We start from the raw sequence: 26,645 nt of genomic DNA on the forward strand, positions 1-26,645 counted from the left end.
CTCTACCCAGACCTAACCTTAACCTCAAGTAACCAACAAAATACTTATGGCATTTTTACTTTTTTTGATTGTAGTCACAGATTTTTATACAATTGAGTTAAATTTCCTCTTGAGGGGACCGAAAAAAGAAATGGTCCCCACAATGTCAAAATTGTGGCTACATTTGGTCCCCATCGTGTAATTTATGCATAACCCACATACACAGTGTGAGGTAACAGTACTACCTACTTGTTCACCACGCCACCGACTGCATAGTCTGCTTGGTGATTATTTTAATATGGGCCAACTGTTCTTCCTGCAGTTTCATGTTAGGATAAAGTCCACTGTTACTAAATCTTATGTTCAATAACTCTGGCAGGACTGTCACAGCAAGTGGTCATTCATGGTCTTTCACTGAAGCAATCGTGAAACAGCACTGACAATACCTCATCCCGCGCTTCGGAAAATCACTGTTATTCGAGGAGCCTGACAGCACTCGGCCAGGCAGCTGTGTGGACTGAGATAGATGTTTACTTTCAGCCTTTCTCTCCTCCTGGAACAGATCAAGCAGCATCGCGTTAGGAATACTTAAATAGCCTTTTGACAATCAGACATCCAATTTATTTGTAGTCTGGCGTCAAATCAAATCAGGGAACAATTTGCATGAAGCTTTCTTTATGATGTGGCAGCTATTGCTTTGGTTTTATTGCTGCCCCTTCAGGAGCGGATTCAGAGGGTCAGACGAGTCCCAAAGTCAGCCTGAGGACAAGAGGACATTTTTATGTGATTATGACCTTCCATACTGGTTTGACCTCTTTATCGCTGAATACCAAAGTGACTGGCCTGCATTTATCTATTTATTTGTATGTTTTTAAGGGAAAATGTTCCATTTTGTATCAGTGAATTGAACAAATTACAATATCTTGTTCAAAATGTATGTCCAATGTGTGTGTGTGTATCTATATATTCACTCCATATAAATCAAAGACGGTTAATATGTTTCCTTCTTGGCATTCTATAATATACGTATGTATGTATGTATGTATATGTATGTATGTATGTACATGTATGTATGTATATGTATGTATGTATGTATGTATGTATGTATGTATATGTATGTATGTATGTATATGTATGTATGTATGTGTATGTATGTATGTATGTATGTATATGTATGTATGTATGTATATGTATGTATGTATGCATGTATGTATGTATATGTATGTATGTACAGTATGTATGTATATGTATGTATGTATGTATGTATGTATGTATATGTATGTATGTACAGTATGTATGTATATGTATGTATGTATGTATGTATGTATGTATGTATATGTATGTATGTATGCATGTATGTATGTATGTATGTATATGTATGTATGTACAGTATGTATGTATATGTATGTATGTATGTATATGTATGTATGTATGTATATGTATGTATGTATGTACATGTATGTATGTATGCATACACACTTCCAGTATTTCACCACTGACCCCAACTGCCACCACAATTTTAAATAACTTTAACTTAATCCTGCATTAAAAACAAATTTCACAGTATTTCACTTGTTATCGACCATAGATAACCTTTGATCTGACATGAGAAGGGTTCTTAATGACTTACAGAAATTATCAGCCGTCGCAAAAAATCGTATTGCTGAATTGCTTCGAGGCTATAATGGATGCAAGTTAAATGTGTGGATGAATATGGGGTTTAAAAGAATTAAGAAAGTGAAATCTCTCCAGACCATTACATAGCTATAGATCTTGAAATTCAGTTTAATTTAAATATAAAAAGATGATTGATTATAGGGGTGTTACTTTTCCCAGTGGCTAATAGACTAATAATTGTTCCGTCTTTCATCAAGTTCAGAAATCCTTGAGTCATTGCACGTTCTTGATGATCAAATTTACAGTTTAATCTAATTAGGAGCAAAGTATGGACACTGTCAGAGAGGGAAATGGATCTGCTCACAGAGGACTTCAATATTTCCTCAGAGAAAGTTGAGCAAATTAGCAAAAGACAATTGTATGCATAAGGGTCGTATAAAAAGGTAATATTAGTACAATCTCAGATGATACAGAAGAATTAGTCCTCTCTATAATCAGTTTTACAGTGGCTTTATAAAAATTGCACGCAAAAAGTGTTAATAATAGAAAAACACATACACTACAAAAAAAAAACAATATTTGGAATGCTGTGTGTTTTAACTAAGTCGTGGGGAAACTGGTTATAATTATGTAGTTGTTTTATTTTATTTTAGGAGGATTTACTTGATATTGTATATCTTATGATTGATTTAGTTAGAGGACAGGTTTACAGTTAGTATAAGTAACTTCTGGCCGTCGTCGTTAATCCTGCTGTCATTTTCCATGTTGTCATGGATACAGGAAACCTTTGTATCCTCTCCGTGTTTGAGATTGAGAGGCATGGCATCTGGGTACTCTCTGTAGAGAAGGCTATACAAATTAAAAGTGATTATTGCATCATTCCTTCTCTTTGCCTCTGGACCAGCAGGGGAAAAGAGAAAGAAGGTTACAGTGGACAGAAGCGTTTGGAAGCCAAGGCAGCAGCAAGAGACATGCTGCTGTCTGAACACTTGGGATTTCCCTGCCGATGTTGGGAAAGTTAGGGGGTGAAGGAGCTTATACACATTGCATGTGAAACAGCTACACCAGAGAGACACTCGGGCTTACATGTGCGTCATAGCGACATGGGAACAGACCTCAAGCGTTAGAATGCAAATTAAACGATCTCAGTATGTATTTTGCATACATACTTCTTTGTTTCCATTTAGACTTTTATGTCAAAATACATAAAAATGCTGTAAATAATTATGAAGTGGATATTGGAAGAACTTCTGTGATGAAATAGTCTCCTTTTATGTATATAAAGATGATTTTGGGGGATTAAAATATGGATTGGTTTTTTTTTACTCCGCTTTCATGTTATAGTCTCATCACACAAAATGCAATGTCACAAAGTAAAGGCCGGGCTTCGAAGTTAGCATTTATTTATTGAAATGTTTTATAAAACCAGGCCACAGTGTATACTTAAAGAAAGACTGCAGATGTCTGTCTGCTACAGTACATAATGAGCCATTGACCTGTATCTCCAGTAAGGTTAAATGTTTCTCGAGAGTTGTTGTGGTAAAATGGAAAAATTAAAGTATATGTAAACAATAATGATTAATAATGAGCCAAAAAAAACCTGGGAAAAAAATCAGACTTGAAACTGTGCCCACTTTTAGCTAGCATACACACACACACACACACACACACACACACACACAGAGTAACAGAAGGGGATTGCCTTGCCTGTATATTGTTTTTTTTTCATGGCTGTCCTGGTGAGGGGGGCCGCTGTGGGGGTTGAGAAACCATCCAATGATTAATGAAGAAGCACATTCTGTATGAAAAACTCTACTGGACCGAAACTGATAGAGTACAACTGGAAAGGGGCCTCTTCTGCTCAGCTCTGCAAATGCCGGGGAATTCCCTGGTAAAGGGCAATACACAGGCACCGCAGAGGCTGGAAAACAGCAAATACGCCACCCGTTTTATATTACTAGCCATTCATTGGAATTGTAATGTGACCCCTTCCAAATTTCTATATCATGGTAAATAAAACAATTTAATACATGATGCATCAGTTAATATAAACTAGTTCAGTGCAGAAATACTTCTGTGACTTTAGGATAATAGTTTAATAGAAGCTCTTCACTGTTAGTGCCATGTAGTCACTATGTAAGTGTACACAAGTACAACTATATCAGCAATAGATAATAGGTTCGATGCCCCACAGAGGTCACTTTTAATGGTGCCTGATGCTCACCTGCAGACCCTTTTGCGGCCTTCTGTACCCTCTGGGCAGCACCTGCTCCTGTAGAGGTTAGATTTAGCCACAAGAGCCAGTTGGCCTATTAGCTGGAGCGCTCTTCGATCCAAGTCACCTCGTTCAACCGCCAGTCGCTTGTGTGTGACAACCGAGGATAAGGTCACAAGCCACAAGCATCCAATCCGTATGCTTGCGCTTACAGAACGACGATAAGTGATGTGTTTCTGTTTCCCAAGTAAAACAGGAAAGGAAGCCTAAAGACAGACAAGCCATAATGCTGGAATCCGATAAACAATGAACAGGTAAGGGTTTCCATGATAACAAGGGGAAAAACACCGGCTGGACCACCAGGGGGGGGGGGTTCTGGTGGGTTTGGCCACCCCCCTGTTCCAGTGCGATGTAGATCAATCGATTTCATTCTCAGCCGTGCCACATCTACCTGCAGCCTGCAGGCCGACATTATGGCTGGAGAACAATTACACGCAGACAGAGACAGAGATGAGGGAAACTTGTAGCCAGAAGATACCCCTTCAGAAGATGCATATGCATATCAAGAGACATCACTGCCAATGCAGTGTTTGCTTGTTTTGACTCCAAACCAACACAGATTTAATTGCTTCTCAGTCTATGGGTTATGTTCGTATTCTCATTAACTGAGTTTCTAATGTTGATGTTACATCAAGTGTTATTCGTCGAAGGTAAGTGGTGTTAATAAGCACCCTACAGCACACATGTTAAAATGATACATAATGATATATAACGATGACATCACTGATACTTACTGGTTCTGCAAATGAGTACCGCATAGTACACAGAAAAGCAGTGGGTTCATCATCTGGATTTTTTATAGCTTTGTTCCTGGCAGGAAGGCAGAGTATTCTTTTGGGATGGAAGGCGAGAACGTCAGGAAGAGAAAGTTAAAAAAGAAAAAGTTACGCGGAATAAGCCGTCTGAAAGGAGCACCCTAATTAAGCCAGACGGTGAAAGAGAATTCTGGCAAGTAAAAAAAATAACGGCTCAATGTCTTTAAGCCATAAATCTAGATACATGCTGCCCCACCTCCCCAGCCACCAGTACCATCCTAAACCAGCAAGTCTCGCTTTCATTCTCTATGCTTTTCTGTCCTACTTTATCTTTTTCTCCTTCTGCACATCACCCTCCCCACCAGCAAATGACAGTAAATTTGCAGTTTTTGGCTCAGTATACCTTATCTAGTTACCACTTTCAAAATGCCAATTGAGTATTAGATCAGACGATGGCAGTGAATTAAAGAGAAATTGTAAAAATATGCTGAAATTTGTTCTCTTCAGACAGGGAAGCCTTGTTATCTCTTTATTTTGTTCCACTTCTTCAGCCCAACTGAGCCAAATTAAATAAGCACATAATCAAACTTTATCTGTCAAACATATGTTGCTTATAATGAGAGACAATGCGTGAGAGTGAGAGATCATGTGGCTTGTCAGGATATATTTTCTATTCTCAGCTGCAGCCTGGATTATTGCTGCTATTGAACCTTGATGGAGAACTCTCCATTCGTTGCTGTTTGCATTTGTCATCCTAATATTAATGAAAGTGCCGCAAATGCATTTCAGCTTCCTTGGAACGGCCGGTGTGTAACTTTACACTAGCACTGGGGTCCCTGGTAACCTCATCGATTCGAACTTCACCTCAGTTGTTTATTTCAGATGCATTCTGTTATTCTGCCTCTAACTCAGTAACGTTATCGCAAGGTGACAAGGTCACAGTAACATTGGGGAGATGTTGTGTGTGATGAAGCAAACACCTGCGGCCTGTCAGCTGTAATTTGTGATGCAGCTTTGAAGGGTCTGTTCATGCCATTTAGTGCAATGTGCACCTGTTTCGACTACTGCAATCAGTGTCTAGATTGAGCTCGATCAGAAGAAGGTCTTGAGACTCACAAAGGTTAAAATCAGAAGCAATAAGTGTTTAGAATATAGTATATAATTAAGTGCATTGTATATAAGATGATGATGTATATAAGATGATGTGCATTCCATTGGCAACTTTAGAGTCACCTACATGATGGTCTTTTCACTACAGCTACTTTTGCTTCCTCTGTGACTGATGTTCCCACGTAAACAGGAGTGGCCGACCATTACTTCCCCTCTGTCCTGTGAGTCATTACCTCAGTTTAAGCAACTGACAATCACCCACAGTTCAAGCGTCCCACGTCTAACCTGCCTTGTCTTGCAGGCAAATGTCTCCCCTCCAAAACCTTATTTTTCTGCATGAGGAACGTTCTTTTCTATCATAACGATTCATCATGTTTCTGGGATACGTTTCTGTATGCTGTATAGCAGCGTAGTTCTGGGTTGGGAAGGGCACAACTCAAAACACTTTGTATCCATTAAGGAAGATAGAATCGAGAATCAAAAAGGACAGAGATATGGTACAATGCTGAATAGGTCAAATGCCCCCACTACCTGTCTCCTTTAGAGTTTCAGGTTCTCTTGGTCATTATTTATTAATCGCCTCAATCTTAATCAATGTGCAGAACCTCAGTAAATGGATCCTTTCCTCCTGGGTCTCTTATGTGAAGCTTTAGTCAGATCTCATCTCCTCTTTGATCTCCTTGGTCCCATCCTGCATTTCTTATCTCTAGATCATATCTATATATTTCCCCAACTGACATTTCATGGAATGAATATATTGATTCATCTATATGGTTGGAAGCACATCCTAGCTGCTTTCTGGTTCCGTAATCAGAGCCACCAGCATTTTGTAAGGCTCTAGTACAGCAAAGGCTCTACAGCAAAACATGCCTTACAGTACCTTTAGAAGTACTACTGTTCCATCATCCTGAACATCTTACTATATTTCTCTGCAATGGGATATGATGCAACTTGTATGTGTGTATTGTGTGCAGACTTCCTGCCTTTGTTTTCTCAAAAAAAATCTTTTCCTGCTTTGTCTTTGGTACATTTGTGATTATATACAGTAGGCAGATATGCCTGCAAGAAAACACATGTGCATAATGACATGGTCGTGATAATATGGTCGTGGAATTTTTTTGGTTTCATTACCCTGGAGGTGCAAGTTAGTGGTGGAAGTAGATAAGTAACCACTGCAAAGGACAGATTAAATCAACATGGACTGCATGCTCTGTGAGAACAGATTGTCATTTTTCACAGATATTTTATCATTTTCCACAACAATTTACCAAATACAGTGTGGCAGAGAGCCTGGGGCGTGTCCCAGGTGGCACGGAGTCCAAGGAAGGAGGCACCTTGGATGGAGAGAACATGCAGACCTCTCACACACAGACCTCTCACACACAGATCTCTCACACACAGATCTCTCACACACAGACCTCTCACACAAAAAGTGAAGGCGACGTTAGAACTCTGAATTCTAGGAATGTCAACAGTGCTACCTAATGAGCAACCTGCAAGCTATAGCTGTTATTATTGAAGCATTTGTAATTATTCCTGCAATCTTCCAATTCTTCTGCCATTTGCGGATTACCACTACCCTCAGTCATCGGGTGCTATCAATCTATTCTGAACCTCTATATACTTTGGCTTAAGTAATTGTGAAATAAATTGGATCGTTTTTCTTCGGAGTGGGGCCCGATGTATCGTTGGAGTAACACCTCTGGAAGTTTACACCATCGCTGAGCTGAGAATAGGGGCACAGGAATGTTCGGCGACAGGAGCCGCTCGTGTGGCTGTTTCTGCTCTCCAGAGCAGTAATATTGCCGTTACATAATGAAATACACAATAACTCAGGTCCTCTCCTGTTTCAGCTTCTAACGACAGCAGCTGCTACACAGCTCCTCAGTGTGAAGAATGCAGGAGATCCCAGTACCAGTCTGTCATGGCAAGGCATGTGCTTCCATTAAGCTGAAAGAGCCTTCCACTCATCCACTCTACTGAGCCTGCACAGTAGCCCAGCATGCACAGTGCACAAACTCCAAGGACACTTACAAGTGGCAGCTCTTCTAAACTGCAAGTTTTTGAACTGTGGGAGGAATTTGGAGTAGCCAGAGAAAGCCCACACAAATATGTGAAGAACATGCAAAGTGCACACACATATGGCGCCTGGACAGGACTCAACCCCCCCAGCGCTAGAGGTGTGAGGCTACACCACCACCTACTAAATGGACTGCATTTTTACATCGCTTTTCTACTCCTACGAGTACTCAAAGCACTTTACAATACATGCCTCACATTCACCCATCCACACTCCCATGGTGGAGGCTGCCATGCAAAGCGCCAACCTGCTCACCAGGAGCAATTCGGGGTTCAGCGTCTTGCTCAAGGACACTTTGATGGGGTCAGAAGGAACCAGGGCTCAAACCTGCAACCCTCCAGTTGCCAAACGATAGCACCACCTCCTGCGCTACCATCTTCCACAAAGCCCCTGCAACACCCAAGAGTCATACAGCATGAATAAAATACAATGTAGTAAAATCTGGATAAACCACTTGATACTGCAAAGTGGATATTAACTGATTTAAAGCCCCTGGTTCACAGCAATATCTCACCATGCTTTTCCTTGCACTTTTCTTAAAGTCTTGTAAAAATAAGATCTATGGAGAGTGCAGCCCTGCAGCATAGAATATGTTTTCACATTCCTTGATAGTTTATTGAAAGATATTATTTAGGTTTTAATGCACATTTCTTTATGTACCATTGAATGTGCTGTAGTGTTCACTGGAGCAACAGCAGGATATTTAGTGCTACACTATGTGACAATATGATTTGGGGTCAGTTTTACCAGGTCCCACAGGGCAGGGCTGGCCAATTACTGACCATTATCACCTACACCTGCCGTGCTCCTTCATTAGCCCCTCTGCCCTCACCCTCAACGTGAGCTATTGTTGCTTTTCCATGAGCCTTACTCAGTATTTATGATTTGTCCTGCATCTGTTCCTGTCCCCACCTGCCTTCTCTGTTCCCGCCTTTCCTTGTTTCCGTGTCCTTTGGACCAACCTCGTGTGTTCACCCCTTGTTCTCCGTGTCTCTGATTCCCCCACCTTTCGACCCTTTTGGACCTGTGACCGTGACCACGAGAATAGCCTGAAAATTCTAGTACTGTCCTCTCTGCCTGATCCATTTAGTAAAACCTTCGTTCTCCAATGTCTGGGTCTCTGAGTTTCTGTCCCAGCTTGTCCTGACAAGTTTTGTAAATATGTGTTTGTCCTTCAGCTGGCGTCGCGCTGCCCATTGGTTCACTCAAGGCTTGTTATGGAAACGACCTTCACGTGCTAATTTTACAGGCTGGGAAAAGGGCTGGGTGCAAATGAGGTGACATACTGAGAAGCTATGAGCTTTTTCTCATATCTATTCTGTTCCTGGCAGTAAAAAAAGGCACGAACAACCCTTACAATTTCTGTCATTGTTCCTGTATGTCCTTGTAGTGGTTGTAATGACCACATACCCTTCATCTTACCATAGTGCTGCCATTTTTACCATGCTGGATTAAGTGTTGTTTTTTAATGTAAATCAGTAAACATGCCTGAACAAAACTGGTTACATATCTCAAAGTAGTGTTTTAAAGGTACAGTATAGCAAACTGTGGTTATTAGTGGCAGCTGGTAGCTAAAAATATTGAGGAGCTAAGAAGATAATACTTCTTATGCGTTACAATAGTGAATTTTTCTAAAGAAGAGAAGAATGTGTTTTCAAATGACAAATTATACTAATGAGTTATTTATAAGTTACTTGTTTCATAATCAATAGAGGATGTATTACTTCCATGGACCAGCCACCACTGGTAGGTATAGCGCCGTACATACTGTACATTGTTCAGAAAGGAATGGATGTCAAATACAGATTCCATAGGTCCTTAGCTGGAGAAAAAATGTATGTTGATGCTTCCATGTCCCACTCTCGCCAGTGTGGGGAAGCAATAAAAAAGGCCAATAGAATGTTGGGTTATATCTCTAGGTGTGTGGAGTTTAAGTCAAGGGAGGTGATGTTACACTTATATAATTCCTTGGTAAGACCCCATCTAGAATACTGTGTGCAGGTTTGGTCACCATACCTCAAGAAGGACATTGCTGCTTTAGAAAAGGTGCAACGAAGAGCTACGAGAATGATGGTCTTAGAGGAATGTCTTATGAGGAGAGGTTAGCGGAACTGAATCTGTTTAGCCTTGAGCAAAGGAGACTAAGGGGGGATATGATTCAGGTCTATAAGATTCTAATGGGTCTGGATGCTGTTCAGCCAAATTACTATTTCAATATTAGTCTAAATACTAGAACTCGTGGCCATAAGTGGAAATTAGCGGGAGAACATTTTAAAACAAATTTGAGGAAGCACTTCTTTACACAGCGTGTAGTTAGAGTATGGAATAGTCTTCCTGCTAGTGTAGTGGAAGCTAAAACCATGGGTTCCTTTAAATCAGAGCTAGATAAGATTTTAACAACTCTGAGCTATTAGTTAAGTTCTCCCCAAACGAGCTTGATGGGCCGAATGGCCTCCTCTCGTTTGTAAATTTCTTATGTTCTTATGTTCTTATGTTAGTTCACTACTTACATCATGAGAAAAGGCCAGTCAGCCTGTCATGCTGTTCCTGTACATTAATGTTTGTCTGAACCGGGTTCATTGGGAAAGTAGGATTAGCAGGCACCACTTGATTTGGTGAAGGTCCTTTGATTTGATCCTATGTTTTTTGTTTTTGCATGTTTTTAGTGAACCAAAATATGTGAAAATGCGTCTACTTTCAAGAGCAGAAAGTTTTAAGCGTGGAGCACTGAGGGCCCAGAAAATATCCCGGTTTTTCAATAGTTCTCAATAAATGGAAGTATAACTGGTAGTAGCCCAAGGAACTCTATACTGGATTAAAAAGGCTCTGCTGCTTTCTTAATGGTGCAGGGGGCCATTTTCAGAGAAAGGCCCAGGTAGCACTAATTTCATTATGAGCCAGTCTTAATGCGAGGCAGTGTGGCTCTCCTGACACAGCGTTTTGTTCCTCCTAAAGGGGACGTCTCCCGGGATGAGTGGGATCTGCACAATGCAGAAGCCTGCCGATTGAGCACAGCGTTTCCAAAGAAGAGAGTCACCAGACACGAGGGTCGCTTGCCACCTCCCTGCTACATCTCCTCACGCCTTCGTGAATCAGATGGAAACTGAACTGCGTGCAGAAGTGTGGTGCGGCGTCCCTGCTGGCGTCCTCCACGCTCCGTGGCTGTGATGCCATGAATCAGCGCCATCCTGACACTGTGCTCTGCTAACACCTGTTTGGTCAGGATTTGTTGGTGCTGACTGCTCATCCCCTACAGGCAGCACTGTCTCTGTCAGGTTCTAGTCCTCGCTTATCAAAGGCGACTTCACCCCAATTAATGACTTAGTACCTGTAATATCACTATTATGCCTACCACATCCTCACAAAGCCTACCACATCCTCACAAATAACAATACAAGGGTTATTTAGATGATCAAATAACCTCCTCTGACACACCACAGAGCTGTTAATATTCTTTTCTTTTTAAGGTTTGGTGGGGCTATAGCGACCAGTGGTGGAATGTAACAAAGTATTTGTACTTCGTTACTGTACTTAAGTACATTTTTACGTATCTGTACTTTACTTACGTAAAAATAATAATGCATACTTTTTATTTTACTCCATTACATTTTGCGGCAATTATCTGTACTTTCTACTCCACTACATTTGTACAATTTATGCTGTTAGTCGTTACATTTTATGAACACAATTACCTCAAAATCTTGCATGAAAAAATAGCCTATTGCGTTCTGGCGTTGTTTGCCATTTCCTACCAATCGGGTGACTTAATTAGTTCCAATGATGGCAGAGCGCGCATCAATTAGCAGCACGAGCTGGTAGACTGGCTTGATTTCAAGAAGACGAGACATTCAACATGGCGCCACCCCACCACTAGTGTTTGGTTACTGTTGTGTTTCCCTTTTACTGCTCTTAACAGATGTGTTGAACAGTTTTGCAAGTACATAAATGATTTAAAGATATATCATGTCCTGATTGGTTTATCTTAATGGTATATAAGTGGGTAATACCTAGTAGATAACTTGTCATCCACATAATTCTAAGTTAGGGTACACACAGTATTGCAGAGTGCACGCACAATAAGCACACCAAACCTTACAATACACATATACTGTATAGTTGCTTGTAATTATTACGAGCAATGACATCGGTAGAGGCGTAAGTCAGTATATCTACTATTGTATTCTTTTACAAAATGGCACACCCCAGACGTTGAGACAAACCATTGTGTGAGTACTTTTACTTAAAAAAATACTTTAAAGTAAGTACATAGTACTTTCACTTAAGTAAGATTGTTGATGTAGCACTTCTACTTTTACTTGAGTACATATTTTGCGGGATACTTGTACTTTTACTTAAGTACTAAGCTTCAGTACTTCCTCCACCACTGATAGTGACTCATAAAAAAATTACATTTTGATTGCCAGCGTGGGCATGGCAGACTTGAAGTAATCCTTTAAAAAAAGGGAAGCAAAGATCTAACAGTTCTATGGAGACCGTTTGAAGAGCTGTGCGATAAAAGGAAAACAGCAGTGGTGCTGAATGAAAGATGGGGGGGGTGGATGTTTCTGGGAGGGGAGAGGTCAGAAGACAAGTACCTCTACTCTGCTGGGGTGAATGTGTGATTGTAGGAATGTATAACTGAAGGAGGTTTGTATGTATGTGTCTGTGAGTGTGAGAGAGAGTGAGAGAGAGTGAGTGAGAGTGAGAGAGAGAGAGAGAGGCCAGCAGCAACAGACTGTCTCTCAGGAGTCTGTGGTTTTATATCAAATTTCTGAAAATGTTACAATAATAAGCATTTAAATAATCATGTATGTTACTGACTAAATCACCATACACATAAACAGTGCAATAGAAAATAACTGCCACTTATCACATGCCAGAGAAATGCAATCAAACAGGTAGTTTCTTATGAATCACCATAACAATCAAACCATTTACAGCAAAATACAAAGCAATTGTCTCATTCCGCTCCCAGCCAGTGTCATTAATTAAACCACATTTTAGGCTGTCATTGGTCCATGTTCAGTCCAGTAGCAGGTAGAATACAGTTCCCAGCAATGGCGAAAAAGATGCTTGTTTCAGAAATCAAAGTGATGTATAAAAAGCCAAGGAAAACAAGCGCAATGTTGATGCTAGGGGAGAATAAAAAGGGGCAGTAAGCTGGGGGTGGTTAAAGGTCTTTGGACTGATGGTGGGGTCACTGAAATCATGCTTTATTTGCCATTTGTACAGGCACATTAGAAAGCCACTTTTCACATATCTGATTGAGCTCTCCTTTGAGACATACACCCAGATAAGGAGAAGCTCGGGGTCTGAATGCAGGCTTAATTATTCATTTGGCTGCCCTGGAGCATTTCTGGGGCTAGGGTCATTGTTGTAGGGCCTACTGGCAATGTGACTATTCTGCCAAGCATGGGATTTGACTCTGCAACCTTCTAATCACAGACAGAGAGACCCAACCTGCTGAGCCACAGACCAGGTGCAAAGCAAAGGGGAAAACATTGGCAAATCCCAATCACAAGGATGAGAGACATGGGGACCAATCCAATATGCCTCACAATCATCTATCATACGATAAGCAGCAGTTATAAACAAGACTTGGCACTGTCAGTCCTCGCACAAATACATCTAAGTGCAGCTGAGCATCTATGAGACTGGAAAAAATAACCTGGTCTCTTTTTAAGGGTGATATTCAATCATCATGAAGAGGCAACCGTAAATAAGATATCCAGTTAAATGTCAAAGTAGGAAATTACAGATCAATTGCACTGGTTGTGTGAAAGCGCACATTAAGACATGCTCTGTCTTTGTCACCGATTTCATGCAGAGGAGGCAGAGGAGGAAGAGGCAGGGATGTGCAGAGGCAGCCATCTCACAGAAACAATCCGCCCCCTTCCGCGGAACCGGGAAACCCAGGCTGCTGCCGGATGCCGTTTGTAGTTAGTGCTTCATGCAAACTTCTACAAACTTCAACATGAACATGTACTTCATTTGTGACTGTAGCTGAGGAGAGACATCCAGAAGTTTCCAAGGTCCCAGTGACCCTGTAATGGAAGCTAGATACTGTAATTGGGTTTGTCCTGTTTGCCACTTACCTCTGTTTAGAAAGTCTGAAAATAGATTGTCACGTGCTCGTTTGTTAATTTACCATAAAAAATAGATGGAGTGATTTAAAAGCCAGATATCTAATCTAAGTAGTTGGAAAAAATCCTAATATGTTGAAATGTATTGATTTTGAACTCTTTTCCATAACTGAGAAGCACACTAACTAGTATTTGTTTAGGAGTGTTTTTTTTCTTACTAAATATTCTCAAAAGTCTTTATTTTTTGTACAGACGCTCCTCTCCGTACGAATGAGTTACGTTCCGAACAGCCGTTCGTAACTTGAAATGTTCGTAAGTCGTTATTCAACATCATTTTAAGGGAATACACAAGTACAAAGAACTAGGATGCTGGGAGTACACACGCTACGCTGCTGTGCGGCGGGAGTAGCGGCCAGAAGTCGTACTAGGAGGAATTGGCGTGCAGAAAAATAAATTGATGTTGCGGACAGGAAACGGGAGCCCAAGGAACACAATTTGGACTTACAGTCCTCTTCGTTCGTATGTCTGAAAGTTTGAAAATTGAAAGTTTGTAAGTAGAGGAGCTTCTGTACTCTATATATTTAACAGGATAAAAAAAACTTTATATCCATCCATCTATCTTCTAACTGTTTATCCTGACTAGGATAATGGACTTTAATATCTAATTAATGAAATTAAGTCAAACTTTTTAAGACATCATGAGGATTCTTTTTGAAGCACTGTACAACACAAGTAAAAAAACATGCATCGAATAAATAATAGGCATCCCATAATCACAAACGAAATGAGTCACTAAGCTGATATGATCAGCATGTGATATTTACGTTTCTGGAAACAAATTTGATGAGATGGCCCACTGGATATTTCAATATGCATCTATGTCCACACATTACAGCATTCTGCGGAATTACTCTGCGCTGCTTAAACATTAAATGGATGAAGCGTGTCTGAAAATGTCTACTGCAAGCTGAAAGGCAAAGGAAAAAGCAGTCATCAGGTGGCTGTGAAACCGGCTTTAGTTTGGCCAGCGAACAAAACTCTGTGACACACAGGGATGGAGAATCCCATTGCTGGCTTATAGGGGCGGGACAGGAAGGGGGCTAACAGAGAATGACATTGAAAAAAGACAGTGAAAGGAAAGCAAGCAAATCACAGCCACAGGAAAAGGGGTGAAATTTTATATCTAGTTGGGTTTCTTGAGGAAGGAGAATGAGACAAAGGAACAGGTGGGCTGAGTGAAAAAATGCTCTTGGTCTGTAGACCCCCCTCCCAAGAAATCCTTGGCAGCGTCCAAGCAGCACAAGGACAGCAGAATGGTCACAACCTGCCCCTCCAATGACTAAATTTAAAACCAAGCCACACAATGAATTTCAGGTCAATTTACACCAACCTTTATACATTGATAGGTTGATGTTAAAAAGCACTCGCTACTCCACAATTATGATAAATGTGTATAGAGTCATTAATGCCCATTGTTATTGTATGCAGCCTACATCTAGGTTATTTTCAAGAAAAGCGATATTCTCAAGGGTACAGCAGAAGCGAGTTGATGTTCCTTTTTGAAAATATTTTTTTTAACTATAACAAGGGACACAGTAGGGGCATGGATACCCTGGTCGATTCCAGGGGCCCAGCATTTTACAGGGGCCACAGAATACACAACATTGTGAATTTTATTGGGAGGGGCAAGGTGACATTTCATCAGAGGGCCCAGAATTTCTAGGTATGCCCCTGACTGTAATTCATGCGCTCTGGATTTTACTGTCCAGACAGTGGGGTCTTGTAGAATCCTGATTGACGAGGCAGGTATGGATGGTTCTGCTGTGATCTGGTCAGCTGACATGAAAGGCGTGTCATCATTCTTAAAATCAGCGACACCGAGCTCTGGATTAGCGTTCCATGGTCTGCCTTGTGATGTCCATCCTCAATGGATCTTTTACGCAAAAGAGGATCTGTTAGTATGACCGTCATACTGTAAATAAGAATAAGTTATATGTCCAGCGGGGAACTAATTTGTGATTTCACAGGGAGAGAGATCTGTGTGGAGCTGTAGTGGCTTAACGGGATCCTCACGCTTTTTTCAATACCAAACACACTCGCCTACCTATTTGGACTGCAGCAAATATTAGGTATTAGCTTATTACTGTAGGGTCCCCACTCTGGGTTCAGAAGTTGTGCCCTGGCAGGTCCACTGAGATAAAATTAAAAACAATATCCGTCCATTCATCTTCCAGCACTTAGTCTGAAAAGGCTCATATAAGCCCTGGGGTCTTCCCAGGCAGCACATGGGCCAAGGCAAAGGTAAATCCTGGTTAGGATGCATCTCACACACACACACACACACACCCTACTGCAGAATTCTATATGCCAATTATCATACCTGCTATACAGTGTGTGTGTGTGTATATATATATATATATATATATATATATATATATGTGTGTGTGTGTGTGCCTTGCCGTGCCTGGTCGCGATGTGACAGGCATTTTTATTTATATCTGCTCTGTGACACATAAACCATGAAGCGAAGCCCATCAAACTCTCACCTTGCATTTTCTGCCGGAGCATCACTATCACACAGGAGGCTTCTTAGACAATCTGATTTGCAAATGCATTCACCTGAGTATTTAACTTACAGTGTTTCTTCCTTTAGATCAAAATATGTTTAACCAATGGAGATAGTACAAGCTAAGTATACATATACTCAGGAGCACATATATAAATTGGGGGGGGGGATAAGACAATTCCAGGGGCCCGTGAGTGATGGGGAACTAAAAAATTGGATAGGTCTGACATAATTGGATTGGTCTGAACCCCTGCATAATCATACAGCCCACTCTGCAGTACATGTCACATCCTACCGAATGATAAATATATTATCACATACTATATTTCTAAACTTCATAACACAGATAAGCCCCTAGACAGATAACCCACCAGACAATGGAGCTATTAAAATAACTATGAATTAACTCCCAGGAATTGCAATTAATTGAGATTATTCGTCTATTAATCCACGCCAATGTACAGTCAGTCCCAATCGATGTCAGATGTTTGGATTTTTCTAATGCATACGTAATAAACTAAAATGAAAGTCTTAATGTTCTAAGGCAAAAAGTTAATGAAGATGTCCGTTCCTGCTTGCATATCTCTGCTACTGAAGGACAGAGGACGACTATACACGTGTGCGTGTGGATGTTTCTTCTGCATACGGGGTGCAGGCTCGCTGTGCAGTCTGAAGACTGGGGCGCTCAGAGAGTGTCTTAACATGCCCCTTTCACGTTTTATCCGCTGCGGCTGCCGTTCTGCCCATTTCTCCTTCGTGGATTTGGATCTGAATTCGTTTGGTCAAAAATGATTTCAAACATCTGCTTTTCTTTTTTGCCCCCCTGTGCTGATATTCGTTTTTTATACGAGACAGACAAACGAAATGTTCCTCACTCCGCAAGATCATAGCGAACGCTGATTGAAGACCGCGTCGGGATAAAGAAAAAAATCTCGTTATACGAAATATTTGCCGGATCCTTAAGGGCGACTAACCCGTTGGAGAAACTGTGTTGTTTGCGGGCAAGGGGGCCGGTTTAGGGCGATTTCAACTCAACTGCACTTGTGAAAAACTACGGAAGTCTTAGCCCTGTTTGCGGCGAGGGCTACAAGAAGGATGAGCATCGCTCGGTTCGCATTTTGTTTCCAAAAAAGAAGAGGATGGATGCCCCGGAGTAAATCCGTGCTTGGAGAATGTGAGATCTCGATAGGACGCAGTAGATAAAACGCTTATCAAGGTAAGGTGGAGGTTTGCTGATGCACGCCTGAAGATTTATGTATAAGGAGCTTTATGGTGTTTTCCAAGTGGATTTGTCTGGAGCACAGGCTGGCGTTTTTTTTCGCCTTAAAAGCTGTCTCAATCTGTCTGGAAACAGTGAAAGGAAGCCCTTTGGCGACTAAACTGTCGAAGTAAATAGTATTAACCTGTGACAGAAATAATAAGCTAAATTTCACTCCGCAAACCATATATGTTTTATTTTTGTGAATACACTTGTATTAGGGATATATGAATTATAACACGAAAGGAAATATTTTTTTAAACTAAGAGCAAAACTGAGGATTCCTTCTTTAATTTGCATAACCATTAATACTTGGCGAAGAGTGCGTTATATATTGAGATTAAAGAAAAATCCTTAGTGAGAGTTGAGCCCTTTCAGAGAAATCTAAAATGATTCGAAGTTGTATGGATGAAATTCGGATTTGTTTGTTGTTAATGATGAGTTTTTTTCCTTACGTGGGTAGTAAAGGTTGGAGGAAGTGGGATTAATACGGCTTGTCAGTGGTATCAGGGGTGCATAAACATTATCTTGGTCGCCCGTCTGATCTGTATACGCATTACGCAGTAACAACCCCGTGCTGTACCCTGACCGCCCTGCATTGGGGACATCGTACTATGAGCAGGAGTTTACTCTAACTCTAAATATGTGAACACATCTATCGTTTCACGTTTTAAAATGAATTTCCTGTACATGCAACAAGTTAAATGTGTGGGCGTGAGTGTGAGAGAGAGTGATGCAGAAAGCTTACTTCTATGAAACATATATAAATCATAAAAATCCATTGACACTGCGTCCGCTTTAGGATGCGGGTCTGTACATTTAGGAAATCGTGAATGGTAAACGGAATCATAATTACAGATGCATACAGATTGGTGTGAGATGCCTTCCTTATTGATAAGACACTCCTCCATGGGATCGTCAAGCTGAAATACAGCTTCTTAAACACCGTTTTTTAAAAATCACAACCAGTCTGGAGACACATGTTTCAGGACCATGGATAGTATAATTACGACAGTCTGTGTCAGGGGTGGCCAATCTTGTCCGCAAAGGGCCGCGCTGTGTATATATGCGGGTTTTCGCTACAACTCCCTAATTAGATTACTAATTATAGGACTGATTGGCTGAAGAGTCCTCACACCTGGGTTTGAACAGCTGACCTACAGGTTATCCCAAAAACCTGCATACACACCAGCCCATTGCAGATAAGATTGGCCACCGCTGGTCTGTGTGAAGACCAGTTCTACTGTGGCATAGAGAACAAGGGCAGAGGTATATAACAACACTTTATACCATTCAGGCCAATTACAGTCAGACGGTCTGCAACCCATAATCTATACTCTGTAACCCATATCCTGGTTTCAGGAAACGAGAGTGGGCTGCGTGCCTGTTTCATGTCACCCGGTCCCATCCGTTCACCTCATCCAGATGGAGAAATGGCTAACTGTAGACCCTAGAGACTTGCTTAGTTGGCAGGGCGTTCATGTATTTTTATGCAAGTGTCACCTAAAAATAACTTGATACCATGCTTGAACTTCTCATTCCAAGCTGTGCAACACTGGCCAGAAGTGGAAGCATTGCAGTCCATCTTAAATGTTTGCCTGGAGAATATGTGGAGTTTCTTTCTTTCCCTGATTAAGTCTTGATTAAACTGTCAGAATGAAGGCAGATGTAACACTGGCCCTTTGAAAATCGAGCTTACAGAAGTGTCACAAAGCCACAGGAATGTACAGAAAGATGATTCTGGGCTCGTTACCTACGCAAATCAGAAGAGCTTCAAGGTCATCTTTTGCTGGATAGGTTTTTCCAGGAAAGATTTAATGTTGACTGAGCAGTCAGTGTGTGTGCTGGATGTGGGGGTACGTACCTGTAAAGGGAAAGAGGGACAAAGTATTCCCTGCATGTGTGGTAGGAATGTGTGTTTAACATGGGAGTGAACCAGCGGTAGGTGTGTCCGTGAAAACTGCAGTATGTCATCATAGAACTGTATATTAAATATTTGTATATTCACTTGGGTCAGTTTGTGGCTTTGTAGTTTAGAAGTTTGTTATTGGAAGGTCACTGGTTCAAATCCCATAGTCAGTAGAGAGATTTTACCATTGGGACCCTTAGTAAGGCACTTAACCCCAAATGCTTCATAGACCCTGCTTTCTCTGTTTTAACCTCCTTTGATAAAACCATCTGATGAATTGGTCTAGAAATAATACATAGACACACCTCTTAATCACTGAATTCTGGCGTTTCATTCAGGCCAATTGCCACAGGTGTATAAAATCAAACATCTAGCCATGCAGTCGGGTTTAAGAGCATTTGTGAAAAGAATGAGTCGTTGTGAAGAGCTCAGTGAATTCAAGCGTGGTACTGTCATAGGATGTCACCTTTGCAATAAGTCAGTTTGTGAAATTTCTTCCCTGCTAGATATTCCACAGTCAGCTGTAAGTGTTATTACTGCAAAGTGGAAGCATTTAGGAACAACAGAAACTCAGCCATGAAGTAGCAGACCATGTAAAGTAACAGAGCGGGTCACCGAGTGCTGAGGCACATAGTGCACAAAAGTCGCCAACGCTCTGTTGAACTCCAATATAATTCCAAACCTCTTCTGGAATTAAGCAAATCCAGCAAAAAAAAAAAAAAAAAGCAAAAAACTGTACTTCATGGAATGGGCTTCTATGGCCAAGCAGATGCATGCAAGCCTCACATCACCAAGCATGATGCCAAGATGCATGCAAGCCTCACATCACCAAGCATGATGCCAAGATGCATGCAAGCCTCACATCACCAAGCATGATGCCAAGATGCATGCAAGCCTCACATCACCAAGCATGATGCCAAGATGCATGCAAGCCTCACATCACCAAGCATGATGCCAAGATGCATGCAAGCCTCACATCACCAAGCATGATGCCAAGTGTTGGATGGAGTGGTGTAAAGCACACTGTCACTGGACTCTGGAGCAGTGGAAACATGTTCTGTGGAGTAACAAATCACGCTTCTTTTCTGGGGCTGGGCTTGGCCCCTTAGTTCCAGTGAAGGGAACTCTTAATGCTTCAGCATACCAAGACATTTTGCACAATTCTATACTTCCAACTTTGTGGGTACAGTTTGAGGAAGGCGGCCCTTTCCTGTTCCAGCATGACTGTGCCTCAGTGCACAAAGTAAAGTCCACAAAGACATGGTTGGATTAGTTTGGTGTGGAAGAACTTGACTGGCCCACACAGAGCTCTGACCTCAACCTGATCAAACACCTTTGGGATGAACTAAAATGGAGATTGTGAGTCACGCCTTCACATCCAACTTCAGTGCCTGACCTCACAAATGCTCTTCTGGATGAATGGGCAAAAATTCCCGCAGACACACTCCAAAATCTTGTGGAAAGCCTTCCCAGAAGAGTGGGAGCTGTTACAGCTGCAAGGGGGGACCAACTCCATATTGATGCCTATGGATTTCAGAAGAAGGGGGAGGCACCCATAGCTTCCAGGATACGTTCCAGACCCCCCCCAGGACTCTAAATAGGACAAGCAGTTTCAGAAAATGAATGGACGGATTTAAAATGGGATGTCATAAAAGTTCCTGTAGGTGTAATGGCCATGTGTCCCAATACTTTTGTCCATATTGTGTATGTGTTTGTACTGTATATTTAGTATATATCTTTGGAGGCATTTTTGTATTGGTGTTCGTACATCTCAGGGCGGCTGTAGGTGCTTGAGTGTGTTTTGTGAGTTTATGTGGGTGTTTTTGTGTGGTCATGTGTGTGGGTGTGGATGGCCTAAAGCCAGAGGTATCTCGCATGATGGCTTGGGTCTGATAACAGTGTAATTCTGTGACTGTATTCTTATGATACTCTAGGCCGGCCCAGTTGATCAGACTCATTATGTGTTGATGAAGGGTAGCAAAGTGGGGTGATTGTCGATACCAAATACAATACGCCAGCTTTTGAACTGCTGTATGAAAATTAAACACCACTCTTATTGCAGTGAAATGAGTCACCTTCCAAAGATTGCCCTTATAATGGCTGTCGATTCAAATTCAACTTCACTTCAGCTCTCATCTTGGTTTTTGGCATCAAAATTAAGCTGAGGAATCGTCTGTAGTAAGAATCTGCATAACTTAGTACTTGGCACAAGGATATAACGGAAACTCCTGAATTGATCATAATCATTTTTGCACATTAGATACTCCTTGCCAACTGGTTCGTAAGATGACATGTGCCAAAGAGATTCTTGCTCGATTCTTCTTTTCTATCCTAATGAAGACATGACCACTTAACGTGTAAATTGCCTAATTGCTTAAGGACTGTAGGAAGGTATTCTGGAGCCATTTAGGAGCAAGCTCTAGATCCTCTCCATCATATCTTGTTGTCTGCTGTTTAAGCAGTCACCCTCACATCAAGGTACTGCAGATATGTCCGTAATATACTTACAGCTGACTTTTGCGTTGCCAGGACATACTTTTAGCCTTTCGTAAAAAAAAAAAAAAATTACAGCTCGAAGTACTATGACATTTCAGAGCAGCAAATGTCCCTTCATCTGTCACGATTTGTACAAAATAGATTTTCTCACATAATTCCATCTGATTTTGCTATTGTGAGTTTGTCCACAGCAGCAATCCTTCTTACTTCTTATGAAGTTGGGCTTGTCAGCTATTGGGATAGGCGGGTTATGGTTTGATTTTGCGAGCTCCCAGTTAGATTTATGTGGTTGACTTTGTGAATTCCACATGCAGATTCATTGTTAATTAAATCAGCTATTTGTGTCTGAGGAAACCAGATGGCCATGTCCACTAGCGCTAAGAAAGAGGAGCACATATGGTTTTCCGGAGACCCTTTGAAGCAGTATTTTGCATACTGTGGCATTGCGGTTGTGTGATACAACTTTGAGCTTATGGAAACTAATTAGCAATGCACTGATGTGGGTTTTGGCACCCAGGTGGACTCAGAACAGATACTTGAGTACATTTTATAAACATATAGTGCCGTACAAAAGTCGTAGGCAGTCAAAATGATGTGTAAATGATCTTCATGTTGGTGTAAGACTATGGTAATCTGTTTTTTTTAGTGTGTCAGCTTAGCTATTTCAAAATCTCTCCTAATGACACCACATCATTTGCAGTAACTATTCCTTGACTAATCTACTAGCACACCATGTTTAGCTAATCAATATCTCCCTGCGTTATTTAACTAATTAAGTAAATTGATTAAGAGAGTTGAAATGTAACCAACACATGGAATGGCTGAGGTGCCCCTGAGGAGAGGTTTGGGAACTGAAGCGGTGTTCATCTAGCCATCCAACAAGTTATCAACAATTTTTTGGAGAACAATAGAAATTCTTGTTAGTTTTTATTGTGTCACTGTTACTGTTCATTTGCCATAATGTTAATTGTTGTAATGTTAAAATGTGCATCTTTTCCTCTGAGTAAATGTACACTTAATGCCAAGATGCCAAGACGGACACCTTTAAACATATTCTTTGACTGCCTAAGTCATTACTGTAGGCAGGAAACTGGATTAGTTTGTTTTTTTAATCTAGAAAAGCAAAATGTAATCTGGAAACCTGCTTTAGTTAAAAGAATGTTAAACAATGCTAATTGTTTCAAGTGGTATGTGCTAATGTTCCAGTATGAAAAATGCTCCAGCATAACTGAAATTAAGTCAATTAAATTCTATTCCTAGAAATTACTAAAAGTACAAAATCTCCTTAAGATGAACAAACCGGTGTTAATATATTTAGAGGTAGTGAAATAGTTAAAGCCAACAAGACTCATGCAATATAATTTAGAGACCCAGGAATAAAATGATCTGAATATACATTTGCTCATAGCTGTGGAGTGAAATAAATGCCAGTGTAAAATGAGGAAAATGACTGCAGGGCTTTTCACTTGCAGGCTCACAATCCCTGTATGTATATTTCTTTGTTTGAATGAAGGATGGTCTTCAGATGTTTCAGTAATTATGTATACATGGAAACCTTTTCCAGTTCATATTTTCTACTTGCTGCAGTATAGGATACCACTGAAATGTAGACGGTAATATAGCTACAATCTAGGATTCCATTCATAGAAATTTAATATGCTGATGGCAACTGTTTTTGGTCTATTACTTTGTGCACCTATAGCAACATCAATATCAAATGATAGTTATTTATATTACAAGATAATACATTTAATAAATAAATTTCTAGCACACTAAGAGTACAAAAGGCAATTGTGTCTTTTTTGCTAGTTTGCTTAATTGTCGAATGTCAGTTCCTGCTTGGGAATCTGTCACTGGGGTGAAATGGTGTTTGTTGGATGCTTGAGAGGCCTTGGAGTATGTTCTGTCTCATTGCTGGATGGTTCTCTCAGTAAATACAGTAAATAACAGTGTATATATGCTATGAATCTGGGGGATGTTTGCTGTGCACTGTCCTTAGTGCTTGCTTTGTGGTCAGCTGACTTGCTGCTGTTTGGATGTCCAATCAGAATTCCCTGTGCTAGAGTCAGCTTAATTTCCTTCATCTTTGCTTCTCTTTATCTTCTCATTATTCTGTCATTTCTCTCTATCTTTTGGCCACTGTGCCTCACCAAGGATTAACAGGGCAATACATCTGGCTGTCAGACTGCTGCATAACACCATTTGCAAAGTCTTTTAAAATCTCCGTCTTGTAAAACACCCCCTAATTACCTGCCTCAGAACTTTAACATTTTACATGTTTCCTGTGGCCGGATCTAGGACATCCTCTGAAAAATCTCCCTGACACTCACCGTTGTGCTTTTCTTGTACACACTGTGTGAGATGTCCTGCTCACATTGTTTCATATGTCGAGCACCTTAATTACAGTATAAGCCGATGGTGTAGTGAAGATGCAAGGTGGATTATCCTCCAGCGTGACACCCAGTCACATGCTGAAATGAAACCTCGACGGAGCTGCTGCCTTCTCTTACAGAATGAAGTGTAATGACTAAATCATTAATTCAGAATCATTCTAAATTATTTTACAGCCCTGAACAATACCATGGGGACAGAAAATCACAGCACAGGGCTCTTAAAATGGTTGACAAATAGGTTATACATTCACCATACCATGGGACCAAGCAAGAACTAGTTCACTCATCTTTTAGAAAGTATTAGATACTCAGCAGTATTTCTTAATGTTTATTTTATTTGTAAAACAACATGATGGCATTGTATGAGTGCTGTTTGAATCAATAGTGGCAAGATTCAGGTCAAAACCAGTTATTCAAAATTCACTCATAGGTCCCCGAAGGCTTATTGCTAATCATAGAAGAGAACTTGCATTTAAGTGTTAGCGTTTGTTTTATTTATTTATTTGTTACACTGTTTACCTTGAGGAGTTAGATAAACATCGCATCACAAGAAGCGGGAGCCATATGAGTATAGTAGCAGAATTACTGCATTAAGACATGCATTGCTGTTGGATAGGTCAAGCTATACAGTACACATGGCTGAATTCCTGCCCTTTGGTCAGAGGATAGAAAGAGTATTTACCACTGTTTTCAAAATGTTTGAAAAACTCACCCCAATTTGTTTTTAGCATAATTGTGGGTTTGCTACAGAAATGTCAAATTTAAACCTCATTATTTCACCATGCTTGCTTGATGTGCATAGTCATCTTCATGCAATAGAATGCTTCTACTAAAGACTACAGGTTACCACAGTCATTCCCACAATCATCTCTGTATAATTTGAGGGCAATTATTAATTTAATTTTGCTGAGAGGTTAATCAGAGTTAAAAGGACACCTGTATGGACACCAGCAGCACACCTGGGGTGCAGGGTCACAGTCATTGTGAATGTTCTTAGCAATTTTAAACGATCTTGAACAAGTTAACTAATGCAACTACATGTTATGACATTCGCATATTAGCTGTACATAAGCCACAGGAAATGTCATTGGTCTGAAAAGTTAATGACCAAGAAAATAAGTTATTTTCTGGTCGCTAAATTCATCTCCAGTCCCAGCTATAGTAGAAGGGGTACTTCTTATGTGAGGTGGTTGAAGATGTGGAGAAATAAAGATGAATCAGGAGGGAGGAGACAAAGAAAGAGAGAGAGAGAGAGAGAGAGAGAGAGAGAGAGAGAGAGATGTGGACCTGTTGAAGCCAGATAAAGACTACAGTGTCAGCGCAGCTTTTCTGTAGGCATGAAGAACAAAGCCTTTTTTTTACCCTCCCTTATTTATCTTTTACCCTTTGGACTTTTCCAAAAATGTGTTTTATAGCAACAACTAGACCACAGTGGTCCCATTGGTGGCTCTGATTTATTAGGTCGGGTGCTGGAAAAGATCCTCGGACTAAGAGAAATGTGCTATCAGAATGTCATTCCTGGAACAGTCCTGTCAAACGTGATCATTGTCAGGAAATCTGGACAAAACCGACATCGTGATCTTGCCTCACTCAAAAGTGAATGGATCTGAGTGAAAACCGATACCATTTCACCCTGGAGCACACCGGCAGCTGTCCTTATATGGGCTTGGATGATTTCAGGGATCCGGACCCAGCGGCACACACAGCAATATCACGGCTAGGTTTGAGTTATTGTTTGTGGTAGCATGGCGATTGATTACCTGCTTCATTCCCAAAGACCCCTCGATTAATAAAACCCAGCCATCCATGATTGGATTAATTCATTAGTTAGCACTTTATTTGGGGTCAGCCGAGCAGATACTAAAAGTGTAGTGTTAGCGTATGTGTGGGCCTAGGGTATTAGGGTTTTATTTAAATGTCTTGTGCATTGTTTTATTTGAAAATGTTCTTTTTCTTTTTATTTGGGATTTTTTAGTGGGTTATTCATCAGCATTTTGTGCGCTATTCTGTGTTGCTCTCCTCTGCCTCTGTCCTGGTCATGTGGCAGGACTTTATGCCACAATCTTCCACAATATCTGTGCAGACACTGAAAGTAGTGGGGTACCAATATGGAAATTTTGATCC

General features: G+C 40.8%; 1 protein-coding gene across 7 annotated transcripts in view; it reads left to right on the forward strand.

The window, feature by feature from the left end:
• Positions 1-16,987: 16,987 nt before the first annotated feature.
• Positions 16,988-26,645, forward strand: part of LOC111836252 (leucine-rich repeat and fibronectin type-III domain-containing protein 2-like) — a 78,596-nt gene continuing 68,938 nt past the window's right edge. For all 7 annotated transcript variants that reach the window (XM_023797336.2, XM_023797340.2, XM_072702816.1 and 4 more), the window contains exon 1: positions 16,988-17,681. The gene's annotated coding sequence lies outside the window, so the exon portion shown is untranslated. The remainder of the gene's footprint in view (positions 17,682-26,645) is intronic.

The sequence above is a fragment of the Paramormyrops kingsleyae genome, chromosome 19 (assembly GCF_048594095.1).
Source record: "Paramormyrops kingsleyae isolate MSU_618 chromosome 19, PKINGS_0.4, whole genome shotgun sequence".
Taxonomy (NCBI): domain Eukaryota; kingdom Metazoa; phylum Chordata; class Actinopteri; order Osteoglossiformes; family Mormyridae; genus Paramormyrops; species Paramormyrops kingsleyae.